The sequence below is a fragment of the Mauremys mutica genome, chromosome 5, assembly GCF_020497125.1.
Source record: "Mauremys mutica isolate MM-2020 ecotype Southern chromosome 5, ASM2049712v1, whole genome shotgun sequence".
In the NCBI taxonomy this organism is placed as follows: domain Eukaryota; kingdom Metazoa; phylum Chordata; order Testudines; family Geoemydidae; genus Mauremys; species Mauremys mutica.
In genome coordinates, this window is record NC_059076.1 from 35,143,688 (window position 1) to 35,166,485 (window position 22,798).

Here is a 22,798-nt window from a genome sequence, read left to right on the forward strand (position 1 = left end):
CACTTCATGTTTCTAGATGTTAAATTTAGAACTAGAAAACTTGTATCTTTTAAAGTTATTTTTAATTCTTTAGAATTAAAAATTTGTATGGTATAGAAATTTAAATGGGAATAATGAGAAAAGATCAAACTACATAATGTACAAATTACATTCAGCATGTTTTTTTAGTACTGCCAAAGCAAGAATGTGGCATTCCAATTTTAACATGTTCTTTTGAGGCTGCGGTGATGAGAACACTTTGCTTCAATACAGCCTGTGTTCAGACTCAAACGGACACTGGCTGCAGCATTTGGCATCCTAATAAAGCATCTACAAACAGCAAGTGCTGTTTCCCCATTTGTGAGGTTGATGTGGGGGAGGGACAAAAGCAGCAGCAGCAAGCTGGAATTGCTGTGACAGGAAATATACAGAGCCACCTACCAGGTGTTTGACTTTTGTTGTGTCCTCCCTATGTAAAAAAGACTTTAATTACCATGGGGGGCATGACCTTTGTCCCTGTTGTCATTCCACTTTAACAGCTATTATGTTCCTTAAGATAATACAGGAAGTCTGTACAATTACCCCACTACTCAACACCATTGAACTTCAATGTGTCAATGTAAGCAGGATCTTGAGGTGTGGGTAAGCAAACAATTTGTCACTGGTTTATGTAAATTAAATGTAACTGAAACTAAGTGTGAGAAACAATTCAGTATTCCTTGCTCTTTCTGTTAATTAATTGGTTGGCAGTTGAAGATACTTGGAGTCTTAAAATAAATAAGTTAAGCTTTCTTGAAGCACTCAACACCTGAAAATCTAGATAAACATTTCAGGTGGGAAACATACAGGAAGAGCAGGTGAAACATTAATAAAGAAAAGTATTGGCTTGATGCAAATAACTCTACCTGTATTGCAGTATAAGGAAGGATGATCTTATACTTAGGTCACTAAACTGGGAGTCAGGAAATCTGGGTTCTATATTGTTGCTCCTGCCAGAGACCTCCTGTTTGACCTTGGACTAATCATTTAACTTCTCTATCCCTAATAATACCTCCCTGATGTTGTCAGGATAAATTAGTGGTTTTGTGGTGTTCAGATACAATGGTGATATATACCAAAGAAATGTATGTAAATAAACAAAATACAATAATATTTTGAGTACGCAAATTGCTTTTAGTTTTGAGGGAACGCAGTTTCACACTATGGCCTAAAATCTATTTTACTTTTAGGCTTTCTATACCTAGTTAGTTCAGCAATTGCAGAAAAATCAGACATCAACACCAAGATGTATCAATGTATATACAATGTTTACAAATTACCAATTTTGGAAAGCAAAGGGGTCAAATGTAAAGTGTTCCAATATGTTATATCTTACCTGGAAATAAGGTATCATTGAACTACGCTGGGTGAAAGGGTTTTTTTCACTTGAAAGTTACCAGAATTTGTAAAATAACCTTTTACCATTTTCAGCAGTGATACCTTGGCACATTAATGGTAATGACAACTGACCCATTAACTATGGTGTTAGCTACCTTGCTAAAGTGTTAGGCAAGTTCCTTCTGATGTCTATCACTCATTCAGTTAATCAGAAAATAATTCTGAACTGTTTCATGCAGCTTTGCACAGATGCAATGAAAATGGGGTGATTTGAGATTAGATTATGAATTGAGGAATAAATGTACTTTGGCTATGTCTACACCACAATATAAGCCCAGGGTTAATGGAACTCAAGTCAGCTGATCCTTGAGTTCCATTTCCTGGGGCTTGAGTATCTACATTGTATTTTAACCCTATGGTAAGACTTTTCTAATCTATGTCAAACCTAAGACTTCGGTGTCCACTCTTCAGTGCACAAACCTGAGTCAAAGTAACCATATCCCAGAGTCCATAGCACCCCCTACCCCTGAAATATGGCTACTCTAGCACTAGGACCGTAGTACACTGTGGAAAAACTTTGCTGCCCATCCTGCACATTACTAGGAAGCAGCTCATTTTGCGAAATGCTTGATTGGTTTGCTCTCCACTGGAAACCCAGGAGGCTCTCTAAGAGTCTGCTTGCAGATTGGTGATCAGAAGAAAATGAGTTAATGTGAACTGAGCTGCTCACAGAAGTGCCATGAATCAGAAGTAGTATGAACCTATGTGGAGACTGGAAGACTGATGGGGACTTGAGTGGAGAGGGAGACTGACTTAGAGATACATGGGTAAAACAGGGTAGCAATATTTTGTTATGTTACAATAGCGTCCAGAGGCCTCATTCAGGGTTGAGGTTCCATTAGGTGGGGCATTGTACAAACATAATATTAAAAAAACACGATTCCATGCCACAAAGAGATTACAATCTAAATAGGTACAAGATGCAACAGGTGCATAGTGGGGAGGAGGTAGGAAAAGGGCAACAGTTTCAGGAATGCAAAGCTGCACATATTACTTAAGTGTACATTTTGGAAGTTTCATAGTTCACCTGAGAGTGATTCATAACTTCTCTTGTTCACCAATTTTAAGAAAATATCCTAGTTGGGAGATCCTTGACATTCACATGTGCTTTAAGACAGCCTCTCGTCAATTTCAATGGCTCAACTGGCCAGAGTGAAGAGTATGTAGACCCATGAACAATCACTTTTCTTTTTTTTTAAAAAGACGTGACTGGGACAGGCCCTGAGAACTGTGACATCTCCCATTTTCATGGGCACATGGGTTACCATACCTGGTAAAGGCAGTTTCACTAAAACTGGATTGAAATAAATTACTGTAATAGCGAGGAAGCATGGCATTAGCTCTATCGTATCTTGCCTGGTGATAAAAAAGGGGGCATCTAGTGATCATACCTAGACTTCTGCAAAAGGGAAAATCAAATACAAGGAATCCCCAAAACTCAAAATTGTCATGGGTCCTAAAACTGTTGAGCTTAAAAAAAAACACACCTTACAAACAAAAACGTAGCATTTGAGGATTTCTCCAAGAAAACAGTCCTTTGGAATTTTAAAACTTAACACATTTTCATCATTGACACTGGAGGACTGTTCTGCAATCTAACAGCACACACTATAAAAACTACTGAGAGGATCTATACATGACTTCGTATCTGGTATGAGGGAGCAGGGTGGGGCAGGAATCTGAAATGAATGACTAAATCAAGACCACGGGCATCTCCAGGGTGAGAAACCATAATGAATGACTGCATGGCCCTCCACCCCTTGATAAGCAAACAACACCTCTTGAGGCTCAGAAGTACTTTGAGCATCCCAGAACCTTTGGCAATATAAATATCCACCGTCCAACAAAATTTATACAACAGGACTTACTAATGAACTTGGGAAAGGAAATTTTATTTTACCCCACCTCCCAATTAGCTACACTGTTATAGCTACACTATTTTCTATTAGTGTGAATGTTACACATACACATACTAACAATCTGTAACAGTGATAGTGCAAACAAAGATATGCTGGGACAGTGGGGCCTGTTGTCATTAAAATATCATAGCATCTGCTAGAACAGTAATGCCCAGTATGGTTAAGCAGCTCTCTCAGCAGATACAGATCCGAGAAGACAGTAGTATCTGTGTTACGTAAACTTTCCCATCAATGCCTGTTTTAGCTCCTAAAGTCTCAGAGCATCTTCTGGGACAGTAGTGTCCATGGTACAATAATTCTCCCAGCAGACACAGATCTGTGAAGACAGTAGTCTCTGTTACATTAATATTCCCAGCCTCTGTTAGTACTGTAGTATTGTAACCATACTAAATAAATACCGTCTGCATTGTCTACTCTATCCTATATTAATATTGTGAAACTATCTTGTGAACTGATAGCCTATAGAAATATAAATTAAACAAAAATATGTATTGGTTACTAATAATTTCAGCTTCACAGTAAAGTCTTGTATTAGAAAAGAAAATGTGGACGAGTAATACTCCAGAACACTGTTCCTAGAGGCTAAAGACTATAAAGAGGGAGTTTTAAAGAGATACTGACTTGTGTCAATAAATAGGAAGAATCTAAAAATATAATTGTTTCCTACTTTTTTCTGCTTGTGTACTTTTTGTATGTTTCTCAGCACAGATAATGAAAACAGACTAGTCTCTTCCTTTGCACAGAAATTACTTGGCAAAATAGAATAAAGTTCCAGGAATAAAAATTAGGTTTGTGTTTGTAGACCCAATCCTGCACTTCTGTCTCAGGTAACTCAACTTGACTTTTGTCGAAGTAATAAGTTTATATTAGCCAAGAAGACAGGCTCCTTACAAGGTGTGACTATATAGTTTTAATGCCCAAGGGTGTCTATTACCTCATAATATCATAGCCTATTAATATCTCTTCCTATTGCAAGATAACTTTAGTGACAGGGGAAATGGTTTTATGCTTACAGATACCAAAGCTGAGAGTTTAGGTATTGTTTAACCTTTGGAGTCTGAGGTGGCAAATAGCTGATGGTATGGTAGAATATTATCTGAGATATATCAGTGTACATTGCCGAAGCAAACAACTCCTAAAAAACTCATTTGCAAACCTAGGTGGTAAGTGTGTGGCTTAACAGATTGCCTCTAAATATGGTATCTATATAGACAAAAAAAGGAAGTGTTACAAATTACAGTATTCTTGGTGTATAATTTGGGTCTCCAGAGAAATATTCTGTTCTGGGACTGATAAGTAAAAACAGTAGACAATCATCTGAACACAGTTTCCTGAAAGACTATTCACTTAATACAAGCACTTTTAAAATCTGAGGTATCTGGCAAAATTCAGAAGAGAAATAATTTCTGTGAAAATATATTGATATGTAATTACTGTGCCCAATCAGCAATAATTTTGCTCACACAACTCCCCTTGAAGTCAATGGAAAATTTCAGTCAGGAGGGGATTGACTACAGGGTGAGTCCTAAAATGGTGCATAAGTGATTTTATATAAATTATTGCTTTTTCAGGAGAGCAAACAAAATGACAGGAGATGCTGATGGAGAATACAGTGTGTGCATAAATCCAAACTGGCAATGCAGAATGTCATTTCAAGTCTTGTAATGAGGGCCACAGTAGAATTACATTATTGAATCTAAACATGTTGACTGAAATTCTGTTCTCAGTATTGCTGGTGGAAACGAGGAATAACTCCATTGTAGACAATTGTTATCAGTGCAACTTATACCAGCATTTGACCCTTAATTGTGAGAGGTAGCTTGTTTGTAAGGTTTAAAAAAAAAAAAAGGAGTTAAATCAGAAGGAGGTTTTACGGCCCGGAAAGGGACATTTGCAAGTCAACTCCTCAACCAAAGCTCAAAAAATAGGAGTTTATTTAGAAAGCCTGTGAAAACACAAGTTGCGTACAGACTAACTCTAACATTTTTATTTTGAAATGTTACTGAGCATCACACTCCTGGTTTCCGGTCATACTTTTTCTCTCATTTTCATTTTGTGCCATAACTACTGTCCTCTCTGCGAGCTCATTTGAAAGATTGGCTTTCTTAGTTGGTTACTTCATAAAGAGTATCACTATCTAGAGACCCATCATGCTCACTAGATGCCCACCAGAGCATGAAAGTCTGGAAGACTTGGTTGTTTCTTCATTCTGCAATTCTCTGGGCCAACAGCATAAAACTTACTGAATATAGTTGGGAAAAGCCCCATCTCCATTAAAATTTTAGGGGGGGTTCCAAATGCCACCGCTTACTAAGCCTACTTTGTATGGAACATTTTTTAAATGTCCTTGGGAAGAACACAGAAGCATCTCCATATATTTCTTAGGTATCAAGGGTCCCTACTAAGAAATCTTCCCCGACAGCACTAAGGACCCTATACCATGTCCACTGTAATCAATGGAAAGGAAAGACTGCCATTGACTTTAATGGGCAATGGATCAGGCTCTAGATCAGCTTTTATTTAACTTACATATCTAAACCCTATCCTAATTGTATAAAGGTAAATGAAGTTATTAAAAATTACACGGGTAATATAATTTATCCCTATAAAAAAATACACTAAAATAATCTTTCAAATAACAGCACCTCTAAACACCATAACTACACTACAATGCCTAATACCTAACTCCAATACAGAACTACCACCTTCTGTAAATATAAGATCCAAAGAGGGAGAATGAAAACACATACATTGCAGTGATAGAAAGTATCATTCTTTAAATTTAATCCAAATATGAGGACTATATTTTAATTTAAATGGCAACTGCTAATGCTACCATAGGCCCCAATCCTGCAAATTTTAAACACTTGGTTAACTTTATAGAGTAGTACAGGTCTGTCTCATCTTACGCTGGGGTTACGTTCCGCGGCCAGCGCGTCAAGCAAAAACCGCGTATAGTCAAAATTACATTGAGTGTAATGGCGGGTAGAATCGCCCGCACTACAGGAACAGTATTTAAATTGTTATTTTTCTCTTTTTTTTTTGTTTTTGCCAACCACGTAAAGCTGAATTCGCGCATGTTAAATGTGCGTAAGATGCGACAGACCTGTAGTCCCACTGTTACAATATTAACATTTCAGATGTATAAATATCTATTTATAGGGTTATAATCTGACAGGAAACTTTCATTCAAACAAAACTTGACAGACATTTTTAGAATATAATTTTCTTTCCAATATCAAAAACAAACTGTTCACTGGTTCTTGAGTCCTGAATATAAAAAGAGTTTTATTTGATTTTATAAAGCTCAAAGGATTAACAAAAAAATTTAAAAAAAAAAAAAAAAAGACAGTTTTGTTTGCAAAAGAAGTTGAAAAGCAACTAGTCCATAGTATGATCTAATCACTTGGTTTTTTAAGAAAAAAAAAGTTATCAATATTCTACATTTCAATCAGTTTCTCCTATGCTGTAACTACATTTCATAAGGATTTTTAAGTTTTATTTTACTCTGCAAAAAGTGCATCTTAGGTATGCATTCATCCAATTAATATAGAAGGTAACTTCATAAAGATTTATAGCCAGACGTGCTCCCATTGAAGCCAAGGGCAAGAGTCCCATAAGCATCAATAGGAGCAAGAAGCTGACTTTACAAAGCCACTGTGGTCTAGAATGTACAAACATTTTTTTAAAAAAGTTAAGAACTTTTAAAAGTTCTTACAAACCATTGCTCAAATATGCACGTAGCATGGCTCCAAAGGGTCCAGTTATAACTCTTGGGTAACGAATGTATATTTTAAAAGATACATAAATCTGTTCCTCACATTAAATAGGTATTTATAAGAGAAACAAAGCAGCCTATAGTATCACTCATACACTTACAATATTTTTCCTCCGTTAAAGAAACACTTTTTTAAAAAAGTAAAAATGATTTGGCAGAAGTAAAGAAGTGAACAGTCTGTGAAAGAAATTAATAAATCATGTTAGAAATTAAAAAGACCTATTAGATTACCTTGCCAATGCAGGATTGTTCTCTACAGTTGCATTTTCTAGTACTCTGTCCAGTCTAGTTTTGGACATCTTATGTGAAATACTCAGGCTGTCGTGGTACACGTCAGTAACAAGCCACATTCCATCATTCCCATCCTTACTCTGCAGAATACAAAGTTGTATTGATTTGAGTCATTGTCAACGTACCCACAAGGAAGCACTGGAGCTGAAGGTAGTTCCTCCTCCAAAGGCAGCAGGGAGGTCTCCTTTGCAGCCTCAGGACTCTTTGACATTTGGGCTTTGCAGCTCTTTATGGCCAAAGACACAGACACTCCCACTTCTGGGTGGTAGCTGAAGCAAGAAGCAGCTAGAAAGTTTGCCCACACCTTTATCTTCTCCTACAATTCTCTTCTCTCACAGCCTCTTGCGCCTCTCCTCTCCTTCCTGGCAACGGAGACTGGCCTTAAGGACAACGGGGAGGGCGATACTTCTAGTAAGGTTTCCTTGAAATGACTGCCAGATCCGTATGCACTGTTACCTCAGCAATGCTACAGCTGGAGAAGCTCTCCTGATTGAGGGCGGCTCCAGGCAGAAGGGAGGGCGAGGGGAAACTCGAGGCAGCTTTCTCTACGTGCTGCTGCTGCTGTGTTTACAGTCAGTTTCATGCTCCTTGCTCCCCCCCCGCGCCTGAATCTTGCCTGACATCATTCATTCTCTTACACACTCACACGCGCCCGCCCACTCCATTTCCAAACAGTGACTCACCCGAGTGCTGCTGCTATTCAAAGGCAAGGCTAGAAAAACCGGTAACACCGGTAAAGAAACCCACCCCCCGGCTACTAAAGGTGGAGAGAGAGCTTGGCACTGACCTAAGGAATGAGTTTGCTCAGTGCCTGCCTGCTTACTTGCTACAAGCGCTTAATACAGAGCTGTCAGGCAGGGACAATGTGAATGAGCGAGATTGCATTTGTCTGACTAAAAACGTACGGCAAAACTCTTCCGAAGGTGTATAAGCTGCCTTAAAATTAATACCCAAACAAACGAGCCCTCCTTCTCATGTGTGAGCTTTTGGCAGACCTCCTTGCTTTCTCCCTATGCTGAAGTCCACTCCCTAAAACCAACGCTATATGCCCACCCCCTCTCCTGGTTAAAACACATTTCTTCCAGGAGACAACAAAACCCTCCCCCTCAAAGTCATATTCAACTGGCTGACAAAAATACATCTCTCTATATAAAATATCCAAACCACAGAATATCCAAGACCACAGAACCATCATTGCTCAGTTACATTGGTCCTGATCCTGCAGAGGTGCTTAACTTTATGCATGTGAATAGTTCCACTGACCTCCAAGAGACTGCTCATGGGTGCAAAGTTAAGCTCATGTCTGTTTGAAAAACTGAAGCCACAGACTCTTTGGGGCAGGCACCTGAGGGTAAAATTTCAAAAGTGCTAAAGTGACTAGGGAACCTAAATCCTAAAGTCAATGGGAATAAGTCACTTTTTAAAGTTTTACCTGGGGCAGCTTTAACTTGGGTCCATGTTGTGGGTGCAACTGCACCCACAGAAATCAGGCATGGATTAACAATGTGCACTTGTAGCTCAGGTTTGGCCCATGTCTTCTTACTATTTGTGGTCTTATCTACAGTAGCATTTTTCTTAAAATTTCCTGTGATTGCACCAGCAGTGGTAGCAACAGAGGAAATGCTAGTATAAACAGGTTGCTGGTGGCCATCAAAGTTGTAGGTACTGCATCTTCTAGAGTCAGAGCTAGTATGGGCAGCACCAGATGAGAATGCTTTATGCAAAGGCAACTAATAATGCTCCTCTTCATGCTATCACTGATAGATATGCACAAGTATTAGTGTAATAGTGGGAAATACATCTATACTTCCATCTGTAAAGTGCAAAATGGTCTTTTGGTGCTGTAAAGTATTATTTCCACAGCATCCAAAAGTTTGCTAGTTGCTTTATAGGAAAGGAACAATACAAACAAATGAGATTCCTGCCCTGAAGGACTTAAAGCTTAAAGTCCTGATCCTACTTATGCACAAACGTACAGGACTGGATCTTAGCTGAAGATGCGATATAATGAGAGGGTAACAAACAACGGGTAGAGGAATGTGCAAGGAAAATAGGGGTTATAAGAGTAAGAGTTTCTTACAGTGATGTGGGCATAGAAGTACATTTAGCTTAACAAGTCTGTCAATTTTTTCTTTTTAAAACTAATTTGTCTCTGATTCCTTTACATAATAAAATGTAACAAGGTGAACAGTTGATAGCAATTCCTCCAAAATATTTATTTTCAACAATTTTTTTTTAAAATGTTACATTTACTTTGGTTACAGGTAATGCCTTAGACTACTATAGCTGAAAGAGATCATTGGAGGAAAAAAATGTATATCTACTGTTTTCATTTGTTTACTTTGTCCATGACAGCACTTGGTTTATACCAAATTAGTGCTGAGCCATGTGGGTGGACGCTTGTGTCAGTGTGGAACTCCTGAAATCACTGAGGCTCTGTGTGAGCACAAAGATCCATCCATGCAGATCAGCTTGCAGGATCTGGGCCATAGTTGCTTTTCTCTATTTTTTGCAGGACTCTTTCACACAACAAGAAATGAGAAGAAAAATATTTTAAAAATAAGTAAATAACTTGAAAGTCAAAAAAATTGGCAGGGGACTCAGGGACAGTATAGTACTGAAACAACCATAAATTTGTTAATTGAAACTCATTAGATTTTAAAAATGAGACTGTCCCTTTAAAATAACTATAGGAGAATGTGGCCCTTTAAGATCTTCAAAGGAGTTTTATCATTTTAAGGAAAAAAATCTGTTCTCCAAAATGTTGCTCTCTCCAACATGTGCAGATTTCCATGGGCAGATCAGAGTATATCATTTTTCCCTAAGCATTTTTGAGGGTGGGGAGGAGAGAAAAAGAAAGATCAGAGAGAACTTACTGTTCATGTCAGCTGAAGCAAACCCAAGCATCTTTTTCATTACTTTTTTTTCTTCCATGAGATCAGCAGGGATATTATTGGAAACAGTAATACTATAAATGGACAAAGCCAGCTTGTGCATTAAAATTGTAATTATTTCCAAAAAGATGCTAGGCAATTTTCAAAGGAAACACTGCAGCTAGAATGCTGCACATGGCCCATGGGACAGAACTAAAGCTGTATCTGTGATTGGGGGGAGCGGGAAGGGTTGAGACATCAGAATACGGAATAAGCTTATAGGAATTTCTCATTCAAACTGATCTTACAGTTTATAGTCATGGTAAACAGCAGTACAAACTATGACCTAATCCTGCAATAAGATACAGGCAGGCAGACTTTGGCAGGTATGTGGAAGTGAATGGGGCTCTGCAAGGGCACAGGGAGCCACCCTTTCAGAGAATATTTCAGGATGCAGACCTAATGGGTAGATCCTGCAAACATGCATGAACATACTTAACTTTACCTATTTGTGCAATCCCATTGAAGTTTTACAACCATCGGTCTCCCAAACTCCACACATGCTACACTCCTGCTGTGCAGCTGCATCAGTGGGAGATTTAAAGACAAGTTTTTTTTGTAGCATAAACCCACATTTAGAGCAGAGCTCCTCTTTCATCTGATAATCTCTAGGTGCTTTAAAAACCAAGACCCTGATTCTGCAATGTGCCCACACATCCAGTTGCAAAACTGGAGCCTAGTTCTCACAACAGCCCTATGTACAGTAGGTACACATTATTTGTTATTCCCAATTTAGAGATGGGTAAACAGAGTCAAAGGGAAGTTAATTTTCTCTGGTCATGAAGCAAAGAGTTAAGAATGGAACTGAAGTGCACTAGCCCATATTTATATAGAAAACCACCACATTAGTTGATTCCAGCTCAAGTTGGTATGTGTGAAATGCCCATTTTCTACAAACTTAAGTAAATGGTAAAGTTTTAGAATCAGATAATATAATGAACAGGAATGCCATTTATTCAACACAATTTGAGCTCCATCTTCCTAACTGTTATCTCTTCCATAGAACTGGGCTCTTATAGCTTTTTCACACTCTAGATATCTCAAAACATTTTACAAAAAAGCCAGCCTAATTGATTCACCAGTAAATGAAATTTCAGGGCATGGCTACACTTGCAGATGTAGAGCACCAAGGGCTGGAGACCGCAGCAGTGAAAGCGCTGCCGTGTGTTCACACTGTCAGCTGCAAGTGCAGTGGCATAGGCACATTTGCGGCACTTGCAGCGGCACTGGGAGCAGTGCATTATGGGCTGCTACCCCACAGAACACCTTTTCCCATTCTGGCGCTGTGGCTTGTGGGAAGAGGGATGGAGGGTGCGGGGCATTCTGGGTCCTGTCCAGAGGTGAAAGTAAGCCGTTACGCCGTGCTGGACTGGACCGGCTTCCGCGGCAGTGATTTAAAGGGCCTAGGGCTCCAGCTGCTGTGGGGAGCCCCAGGCCCTTTAAGGCACGGCCAGAGCTCTGGCATCCGGGCTCCTGCGGTGATTTAAAGGGCCTGGAGTTCTGCGGCGGCTGGAGCCCCAGGCCCTTTAATTTGCCCCTGAGCCCCGGAGCTCCCAGCTGCCTCTGCAGCTGGGAGCTCCGGGGTGATTTAAAGGCCCTGGGGCTCCCAGCCACAGCTGGAGCCTCAGGGCCTTTAAATCTTGAAAGGCCCTGCCTTTTCCAGTTGAGGCCACGCCCCCGCTCAGGACTCCGGCATACCGGTAAGTCTTTTAAGTTACTTTCACCCCTGGTCCTTTCCCAATGCCCCGTGATGCATCGCTTCACATCTCAGCAACCCGTGTGCTTCTGTCCACATTTGGCACCATCTTTGAACATTTTTTGTACCACGCGCTCTGTCTTCCCTTTCGGTCTGAAGGAATGGATCCTGAACTTGTGAGAAATATGCTGATGGGTCTCGCCAGCATGTCACGAACTGCAGTCGAGTTACTCCTTAAGCTACAAAGTGACAGTGAGGAGTCCGAAGATGATGTTGATTTGCATAACACATATGACATGAGATTGCTTGTGGCATTCACGGACGTAGCACTGAGTGGTAGGATCACATCATCATGCAAGTCTGTGATGACGAGCAATGGCTGCAGAACTTTCAGATGAGGAAAGCCACTTTCATGGGACTGTGTGCTGAGCTTGCCCCCACCCTGCGGCGCAAGGACACGAGATTGAGAGCTGCCCTGCCAGTGGAGAAGCACGTGGCAATTGCAATCTGGAAGCTACCGATTGGTCGCTAACCAGTGTAGTGTGGGAAAGTTGACCATTGGAATCAGGGGCAGTGCAACCCATTAGGAGACCTAGGCGGTCGCCTAGGGTGCTAGCATTTAGGGGGCGGCATTTTGGGTCCTTCGGTGGCGACCGCAGTGGCCGGATCTTCGGCCATCCCGGTCGTCGGCATTTAGGCAGAGGGACCTGGGGCAGGGGAGCGCGGGGAGGGCCGCCTGCAGCAAGTAAGGGGGGGCGCGGCACGCAGGGGAACTGCTCCCCGCCCTAGCTCACCTCTGCTCTGCCTCCTCCCCTGAGCACGCTGCCCCACTCTGCTTCTCTCCTTCCCAGGCTTGCGGCACCAAACAGTTGATTGGTGCTGCAAGCCTGGGAGGTGGGAGAAGCGGGGAGGAGGGCACCTCAGGGCAGAGGGGGGGTGGGGAGCTGCTGCAGGGGGGGGCACCTTAGGGTGGAGGAGAGGGGCAGAGAGCTGCCACAGGGCTCAGGGGAAGAGGCGCGCAAGGTGGAAGTTTTGCCTAAGATGCGAAACATCCTTGCACCCGCCCTGGTTGGAATCGTGTTGATGCAAGTTTGCAGGGCCATTAATCGCATCCTGCTCAGAAGAACTGTGACTCTGGGCAACGTGCGTGAAATTGTAGCTGGCTTTGCACAAATGGGTTTCCCTAACTTCAGAGGGGTGATAGATGGGACGCATATTCCAGTTCTGGCACCAGACCATCTAGCTTCCGAGTACATAAATTGGAAGGGGTATTTCTCGATGGTTCTCCAGGCGCTTGTGGAGCACCGTGGGCGTTTCATGGACATTAACACAGACTGGTCCGAAAAGGTGCATGATGCACCCATCTTTAGAAACACAGGCCAGTTCAGGAAGCTGCAAGCCAGGACTTTCTTCCCAGACCAGAAGATCACCGTAAGAGAAGTCGAAATGGCCATTATGATCCTTGGAGACCCCCGCTTATCCTTTAATGCCATGGCTCATGAAACCCTACACAGAGAGCCTTGACAGCAGCAAGGAGCGGTTCAACAACAGGCTGAGTCGGTGCAGAATGACTGCTGAGTGTGCTTTTGGCCGTTTAAAGGGCCGCTGGCTCTGTCTGTATGGGAAGCTGGACCTGGCCGATGACAACATCCCTATGGTTATATCCGTGTGCTGTACCCTCCATAACATTTGTGAAGGGAAGGGAGAAAGCTTCACTTAGGCATGGACCATGGAGGTTCAACACCTGGAGGCTGAATTTGAACAGCCAGAGATCAGAATATAAGAGAGAGTTTTTCTGTGGCACAGGGAATGGTGGAGTCTGGTTTGAAAAAACAGTATGAGCAAGATTCACAAAAGGACTTAGGCACCTGAGTTCAACATTTAGTCACCACTGAGATTCCCAAAATGCCTGCTAAGCTGTCACCGAACTCTGTAGGTGCCTAAAGTCCTACTGTTAAAATATTCAAGGCACCTATTTTTTTGCCAGTAAGTATGCGCACAGCTGCCTCAGTCTAGGCACGTATCCCATGTGTAAACCTGAGTGGGACTCTCAAACGAGGCATTCCCTTGTGGGACCTGATCAAATAGGCATTCTCAATGCATACCTAAAGCTACGCAAAATAGCCAGAGGAAGAGGAGGTTGCTACCCACGCCCAGTAGTTAAAGCATTCACCAAGGAGGGATTTTAACTTGGTACTCCTCCATCCCAGGTGTGTGTCCAAACCACTAGGCTTCAGAGTATTTTGGGGCAGGTCTCTCTGTCTCTCCCACTGATTATTAGTTAAACATTCATTGGAGCAGGGTGTCTGTACCCTGACTACTCATCTCCCAGGTGAGTGCCCTAACCACTGGGCTAAAGAGTCATTCTCTCTCACGGGCCCAATTTTGGCAACATTGGTGTAATTGTATGCAGAAATGTAACTAGCTTAAATCTTTACCTTCTCCCTGATCAAAATGGCTTAAAGAAACATCAGTTTGTTTGCTTTTTTTCCCAGCCAGGCAAATCTTGGTTACAGTATTATACTGTAACTGATGGGTAGAGAACTCTCCACTTATGCCGTCTGCCATAAGTTTCTGAGGTTTAAATAGAAAGCCACCCAGCTAAAACCATTAATTATGGGTGTGTTGTATATGTAATACATTTTCAGAACATGTTGCTATTTGCGGATACTAACCACTCTAGGTCTGTCATCATCCTCACATTGGGATTTTCTGGTATTAAACATAAGTCATTAGAGAGTAGACTTCAATTCAAAGCTTTATTTACACATTGATGACTCATAGTGCTTATGGAACAAATTTAGATTTGTCCTCCATTCTGTTGCATATATTGATTGCTTAAGTTGCCTAACTTATGTGTCTCAACCTTAGAAAAGAACTTCTGAATTGGCTCAAATGAACTAAGATAGGACTGCATAGCCCCATTCATACTAATGCTGACTTTGGAGCCTATTTATGACAATAAAAGGGATGATTTTATTTTTTTTCAATTTGTTTTACCAAAAAAAAACCCCACCCCAAAACCAGATGCTCCCTCAAATACATTTACGTGCAATTACCCATGCTGCATGTCTATCTCTGGATAGAAGGGCAAGCAAATGGATAGTAGGGCACCTAACTATTTGCACTAAAAATATCCAATTTTCAAATGCACTTCTGGGTATTTAGCACACAAATGCGTTACTATGGTAATGCACATGTAAAACACCTTGCCAACCTCCATTTTGAAAAATCAGGCTCTGTCAACACCGTTACCCATTTCATTACTGATCTCTTTGGCAGAAACATGCATCTCTCTAGGATTATGAGTGTAGCTAGAAACAGGGGCAGCTCTAGCCATTTCGCCGCCCCAAGCATGGCAGCACGCCGTAGGGGGCGCTTTGCCGGTCGCCGGTCCCGCGGCTCCGGTGGACCTCCCACAGATGTGCTTTTGGAGGGTCCGCTGGTCCCGCGGCTCCGATAGACCTCCTGCAGGCGTGCCTGCGGATGCTCCACCAGAGCCGCGGGACCAGCATGCCTGCGGGAGGTCCACTGGAGCCGCCTGCCGCTCTCCCGGCGACCGGCAGAGCGCCCCCTCCGGCGTGCCACCCCAAGCACGCGCTTGGCGTGCTGGGGCCTGGAGCCGCCCCTGGCTAGAAAAAATGAATGGGTCTTGAGAAGAGCGTATCCATTCTTTTTGTCTAATCTGAACACTGATAAGAAACAGCTTTATTCTTTCTTGTTACCTGACAATATAATTAGTAGAAATGTATAAGAACTAACAGTTTTTACATTCACTACTAGCTGATGCATGTGTGGGTAGCTCTTTCCACAGCACAGTCATGTATTTCAGTTAGGGCATGCATAATTTAAGGAAAACAATCTGTGTTAAACCCATATTAATGTGTGTAGTTCATTCTGGGAAACGAACAGCATGGCATTTTGCAATCGCTGTTGTTTAGGCATTTACAATAGTTGATATTTTTTATATCTGCATTGATCCTTGATGGTGTTTTATAAACGAAGTCTATAAATTATGCATATCTAAGATAAATCAGGTACTTGAAGAGAACCTTACTGCAATCCATGTTAAGAGCAACAGAACTGTAAAGTCAGCTGGCTTTTCTATAGCGATTTCTGACAACCATTCAGTTGCTAATAATACTCCACCAATTATGTGAAAAGCTATTCTCAAACATTGAAAAATAAAGCTATTGATGCATAATGAGTACAACTGGCCAAGTAGTGGGAATTTATTTCCTGAATATTTTTGTGATTTGTGAATCATTTCCAGTTTGCCACGTTTGCACTCCTTTATGTTCACATTACCAAGAAGATTTGTGTGGGTGGATTTTTCCTCACATTAATGTTGAGGAAAGCCTGTTTGTGCAAATGCCTATATTTACACACATAGGTATTTGTGTGCATATATTGGTATTTTCTATTTGTGCCGAAAGTGCTGGTCCTTTTTATGTCTCAGAAACAATACCATGCTGGCATGTGACTTAAATAAATTAATCACATGGGGCCTGATTTTGTCACTCTTAATCCCACTGAATGGGACTATGGGCCTAATCAACCTTCAAGGGGAATTGGATTAAACCCTTAGTTTGTAGTAAGGTACTATTCAGTGTGCGTAAGGGTGGCAGAACTGAGCCGACACTGAAGAACTAGTAGCAAATAGTTTAAGACAGGGGTAGGCAACCTATGGCACGAGTGCCAAAGGCGGCATGCGAGCTGATTTTCAATGGCACTCACACTGCCCGGGTCCTGGCCATTGGTCTGATGGGCTCTGCATTTTAATTTAGTTTTAAATGAAGCTTCTTAAACATTTTAAAAACTTATTTATTTACTTACTTTACATACAACAATAGTTTAGTTATATATTATAGACTTATAGAAAGAGACCTTCTAAATACATTAAAATGTATTACTGGCACACGAAACCTTAAATTAGAGTGAATAAATGAAGACTCGGCACACCACTTCTGAAAGGTTGCCAACCCCTGGTTTAAGATATAGTTGAACAAGATTTTCAAAAGTGACTAGTGATCTGGGGTTCCTCAGTTTTTGGGTATTCAGCTTGAGACACCTTAAAGAGCCCTGATTTTCAGAGGGTTTATGATGAGCACTTGTTGAAAATCTGGGATCTTTAAATTGTCTTAAACTCGGCACACAAAAATGGAGGCAGCCAATATCACTTGTCGCTTTTGCAAGCCTTGATGGAATTCAATAGTTCATGAATAATGCATAGGTTGAAATAAGTTTACATTGTACTAAATCCAAATATTTGTCTTTACTCACCCTTCATTTTAGTGCAGCAGGTCTGGAAAAACCTGTAAAAAGGGAGGAAAGCAGTAAAATGCTGTTAACGTTTTCTTTTGCCCATTATGGAATTATCCTTTCTAATTATTTAGAATTAGAAATTGTCATCAATTGTCATCAAAAGCATTATTAATTATTACCCTGCTACTCAGATTATTACATAATTTGTCATTAATTCAAATGGGCCTCTCCACATATCAGTTCATCATGTTTGCTTAAATGCACTGCTGCAAACTGCTCTTTGGAAGCCTGATCCTGCAGTCACTGTGAACAGAACCCCACTGTTTATTTCAGTGGGAGATGTGTGCCTGTGGACAACTGTTGCAGGGTCAAGGTCCTCTTGGTGCTCTGGGAATGCAAGGCATGGATCCAATAATGTGTAGGAAGAAAAAAGTATAAAGTACTCCCTATTCAGAAAACAAAGTGGAAAGATATTTTTGTGCTAAGTAGTGATAGCTTGAAATTGGTAGCTACAAATATATCTCGTCTTCAGGCTATTTGCTCCAGAAATCTGAGCTGGATCCTATAATCTAAAGAGGTGACAGGTAGATATCATTTGCTTTTTCCATTTTGAAAGGATGGTTATTGAGGTATTACTTAAAGTTAAAATAACTCAGTGGTAGCTGGAAAATCTCTCCTTTTAATTTATTCCAACTGGCTTTCCCTTCAATCTGCACGCCCACTTAAATGTTGGCATAGGGTGGGGTTTCTTAGGAATTCTGGATTGCAGCCATTGACTTGGTGATTCTTGGGAGTGGGGTGTCAAAGCATATGTCTTGAGTATTTGTAACTAGCATGGTGTGCAGCTCTGCCACTTTGTGTTATAATCTCATCGGATCTTAAACCAAGCAGGTTTCAGGTTGGGTCAGTATTTGGAGAGGTGTTATGTGACAATGACAAGAAATCACAGAAAAGCCAGTCTTCAAGCATGTAAGGGATAGCTCAGTGAGCATTGGCCTGCTAAACCCAGGGTTGTGAGCTCAATCCCTGAGGGGGCCATTTGGGGCAAAAATCTGTCTGGGGATTTGTCATCCTTTGAGCAGGGGGTTGGACTAGATGACCTCCTGAGGTCCCTTCCAACCCTAATATTCTATGAACAAGGAATTTGATCAGCTATAAGACAATATTGTCCCTGAAGCTATTCTTTCTCTCCACTTAAGTTGTACCAGTGCACCCTGGGATGTCTGGAGCAACTATCTATTAGCACAATGGCATACTTATCTAGCACTTGGCTTTTGGGTAATTTCTAAATTCAAGGTACTGTATTGTGGCATGGAGATAGGAGGACTGGCTGAACAGAGTCAACAACAGGGCCTCTGTATTCCTGTTCACATTGGGGCGAAATTATCGTTGAATATATCACTTCATGTAGACCTGAGCTAAAGACCTCATCCAAAGCATTGTAACCCCTGGTACAATCAATGGTTGTAAATAATGGTGATTGCATTTGTGTGTGGACACATGGGATTGTACAGCATCGCAGGCTCAAAGTATTTCAATCAATTTTTTTTCAGTTTCTTTTTACAGCATCTAAGATGGCCTTTCCATTTATGATTAAGAATCACCATACTTCCCTGAAAGGTCTCAATTAATCTTTATAGCTGCATTATTTTTCATAACAGATGTAAGATGTGCGGTTGTTTTGGGTAGTAATTGTAAATTAGTTCATTTGCTAATAAAATATTTTACTTTGTGTTCCCGTAACAGTCCAATTATGTGCTGACAGTGAAATATTTTAATGAAGGGCTCTCACATTAATTTTTTCCTTTTTAGCTTTTGATAAACCCCATGCAGGCAGGACCACATGTACTGCTGACATGAGAGGTGAGTTGGGGAATCTATTCATATATTTTCCTATCTAAACGAAAAGACTTTCTCATATTCATAACTAAGGAGGAAGGCTGCACCACCTGGCAAACAATTTTATTAAGTGCCCTTCTGCAGCAAAATTTTCCCTTTGGTCTCAAACAATATGCATCCTGATCTTCAATCATCACTTACATGAGTAATTCTCATGCATTCAGGTACTCCCATGAACATCACTAGGACAAGCTGCATGAGTAAAGATTACTTGTGAGTGAGTATTTCAGGATCTGGCTCATACCAGTGGTTCTCAAACTTTTGTACTGACCCCTTTCACACAGCAAGCATCTGAGTGCGACCCCTCCCCTTATAAATTAAAAACACTTTAAAATATATTTAACACCATTATAAATGCTGGACACAAAGTGGGGTTTGGGGTGGAGGCTGACAGCTCGCGACCCCCCATGTAATAACCTCATCACCCCCTCAGGGGTCCTGATCCCCAGTTTGAGGACCCCTGACAGGGCTGGTGCAACCCATTAGGTGACCTAGGCGGTCGCCAAAGGCGCTAGCCTTTAGGGGGCAGCATTTTGGGTCCTTCGGTGGTGACTGCGGCGGCCGGATCTTGGGCCGCCCCAGTTGTCATCGGCATTTAGGCGGAGGGACCTGGGGCAGGGGGGCGTGAGGAGGGCCGCCTGCAGCAAGTAAGAGGGGGCGCGGCTCGCAGGGGAACCGCTCCCTGCCCCAGCTCACCTCTGCTCCGCCTCCTCCCCTAAGCACGCCGCCCCACTCTGCTTCTCTCCCTCCCAGGCTTGCGGTGCCAAACAGCTGATTGGCGCCGCAAGCCTGGGAGGTGGGAGAAGTGGAGCAGCAACGGCGTGCTCGGGGAGGAGGAGGAGCAGAGGTGAGCTGAGGCGGGGAGCTGCCACATGGCTCCCTGGGCCAGGGGGAGCTGCCACGGGGGAGCCTCAGGGCAGAGGGGGGGAGCTTCTGTGGAGGGGGGCACCTCAGGGCTGAGGGGAGGGGTGGAGAGCTGCCACAGGGCTCAGGGAGGGGGCACAAGGTGGAAGTTTCGCCTAGGGCACGAAACATCCTTGCACCTGCCTTGCTGCCGCACGGCTTCCTGGGCCGGGGGGAGCTGCCGCAGGGAGGGGCCTCAGGGCAGAGAGGGGGATCTTCCATGGGGGGGCACTTCAGGGCAGAGGGGAGTTGGGGAGCTACCACGGGGGGCGCCTTAGGGCAGAGTGGGGGTTGGAGAGCTGCCACAGGGCTCGTGGGGGGTGCAAGATGGAAGTTTGGCCTAGTGTGCAAAACATCCTTGCACCCACCCTGACCCCTGATATATACTAAGTGTATTGATAGCACTGTATAGTTACACACTATTCAACTTGTGTATTGTGAAGTGAGGGGTGCAGGTTAGGGCAGGGTGATGACCTTGTAAAGGAATGGAGATTGGGTGCATTCTACTACGGAAAAAAGTTGACAATATCTAATAGTACAATCTGATACATTCCAAAAGTTTAAAATATTGGTTGTTTTTTTTTGAAATATTTTTATGAGCTCCAACAGTAAAAACTGTCTCAAGAAGGCATGATTCAGTAGAATCCAGAGTGTGATGAATCACGTCACTGGAAGGAAAATCTCCCCAATGCATAACATCATTTTATTACACCAATTAGTAAAATACCCTGCACCAAGTGATGCCTTGTGATATAGGAGCAGTATAAAATAAAATGCTACAGGATCCATTTGCTCCCAGATTAACACATCCCAATATTAGCACTTTTTTCTCTTCAAAGTGGAGACTAAGGAAATAATCCTTACATCAAGCCTGTGAAGTAGGTAAATATTTCTCCCATTTAAGAGATTGGGGAAAAGATGTTAGTAAGGTTAATAAACTGGTCACAGAAGAAGACAATTGAGCTATAATTAGAACTCTGGAAGTTCCTGGAACTTCCTGTGTTCTGATTACTAATCCCCATATGTATGTGGAACCAGCCCTGGTAGATGGCTCCAGGAATTTGTAATTGATGTGCTCTAAGCCTATTAATACTGCTAGGATACTAGTTCTAATCCAACACAGTTTGAAAGGGACCAGAATGCTGTACCAAATGAGTTCTGTATTAATTTAGTTGGTGTTCACAGTCCAGTTTCCAGTGGATATATCTTTGCATCACAAAACATCACTATGACTATTTGCAATGGTTAAAGTAGACACACAGGAGTGGGGAGCTCTCACTGCACCAGCCAAGGAGAAAGGGGAGCACTGCTTACCCCAGCCAAAGAGAGGAGGGGCAGCTGACCCCTTGCTTTTAGCAGGGGAAGAAGAGTGCACTCTCTATTGATTTAACCCTTGAGTATCTGGAAGAAATGTTGACTGTCTCAGAAGGCATGCCAAGTTAAAAATGGACATGGAGGCAGAGTTGCCCTCTCACCACAAATATGATCCAGGCTGTGAGGCAGTGTAGGGACCTTGCATTGCCACAGTGTGTGTTACAACTGTTCTGGGAGAAACAGAAGATTTGTGTCCAGGCCCATTCAGTAGCTTTCAAGAGAACTACATTCACTAAAATAAATAACATAAAGTAAATAAATCTGAAGCACAGATTAAGAAATTAAATAAATGGAACATAAATACAATACAATGACTCTGTAAAATAAATATTTTCTTAAGGCCCTTTGTAGCCTCTTTGCAGATGTAGTTATAATGTGTGGGCCTTAATTCCCTCTCTCTTATACTGGAATAATTCCAATAAAACAGTTACACTAGGGTAAAATGGGTGTAAGGCGCTGTCTATATAACAAAACATCCATCAATGTAATTAAAAATCTATCTAGTTACACCACTGCAAATCCCTAATAGAGATGCACTTAAATCAGTTTAAACTGGATTAAGGACAATTTAAATCTGTTTAAGTGCATCTATATTATGGGCTGCACCATTGTAACTGGATCAATTTTAGGTTTACCCGTGCAAGTTTTCTAATAGACAAAAGTTAGGTGAAAGGAGAATCAGACCAATGAAGTTGTATCAGGGCTGTTGTCTAGCTCTTTACACTTAGTGGCTTTAGTAATATCCTCTGATTACTAGTTGTTAAACACCACAACACTGGGTAGTATAGCAACAGAGGAGTTTCAAATGTGATGATCCTAAATTCTGTCTCCCTATGTATTTTGCTTTGTTTGTTTGTTTTGTTTTTTCCCTGCTTTTCCCCTGTTGAACATCCTGGGATCCAATGTCGTTAATTTAAAGAAAAAAAGTGTTCCTGTTTGAAATTATGGGGGAAAAAATATTCAATGGGAGGAAAATTCCTAAGCAGATCGTGTGTTAATGTGCATGTGTGCCTGGTGGAGGAGATCAAAAGTTATTGTAAAGCCTTCCTTTTTCTTGAGTGAGATTAAAGCAGGGTTTGATTTATAATTCAAGTGTAAATCAAAGACATATTGTCAGTTTTAATTTTCTTTCACTCTAAGTTTTTGTAATATTCTTAAGAACTTGAAAATACAGCTCCCTTAACAATATTATCTTTTTCTATGTAGAAAACAATGGGTTTAAAAAAAGTAAGTTCTGGACAGATTTCTCTGCATGACCGGTTTAGGGTGTAGTTGTTTGGGAAATTGTAAATGTTGTCTTTTGCTGTTTATTTTACATCCCTAT

General features: G+C 41.7%; 1 protein-coding gene across 15 annotated transcripts in view; it reads right to left on the minus strand.

The window, feature by feature from the left end:
* The window catches only part of SGMS2 (sphingomyelin synthase 2), an 84,617-nt gene that overhangs the window by 60,825 nt on the left and 994 nt on the right, over nucleotides 1-22,798 (minus strand). For 9 of the 15 annotated variants that reach the window (XM_045019828.1, XM_045019815.1, XM_045019826.1 and 6 more), the window contains exon 1: nucleotides 7,530-7,974. The gene's annotated coding sequence lies outside the window, so the exon portion shown is untranslated. Of the gene's footprint in view, nucleotides 1-7,344; nucleotides 7,485-7,529; nucleotides 7,975-17,316; nucleotides 17,349-22,798 lie in introns of those variants that run through there. The other 6 variants (XM_045019812.1, XM_045019827.1, XM_045019818.1 and 3 more) reach the window with 3 other exon arrangements.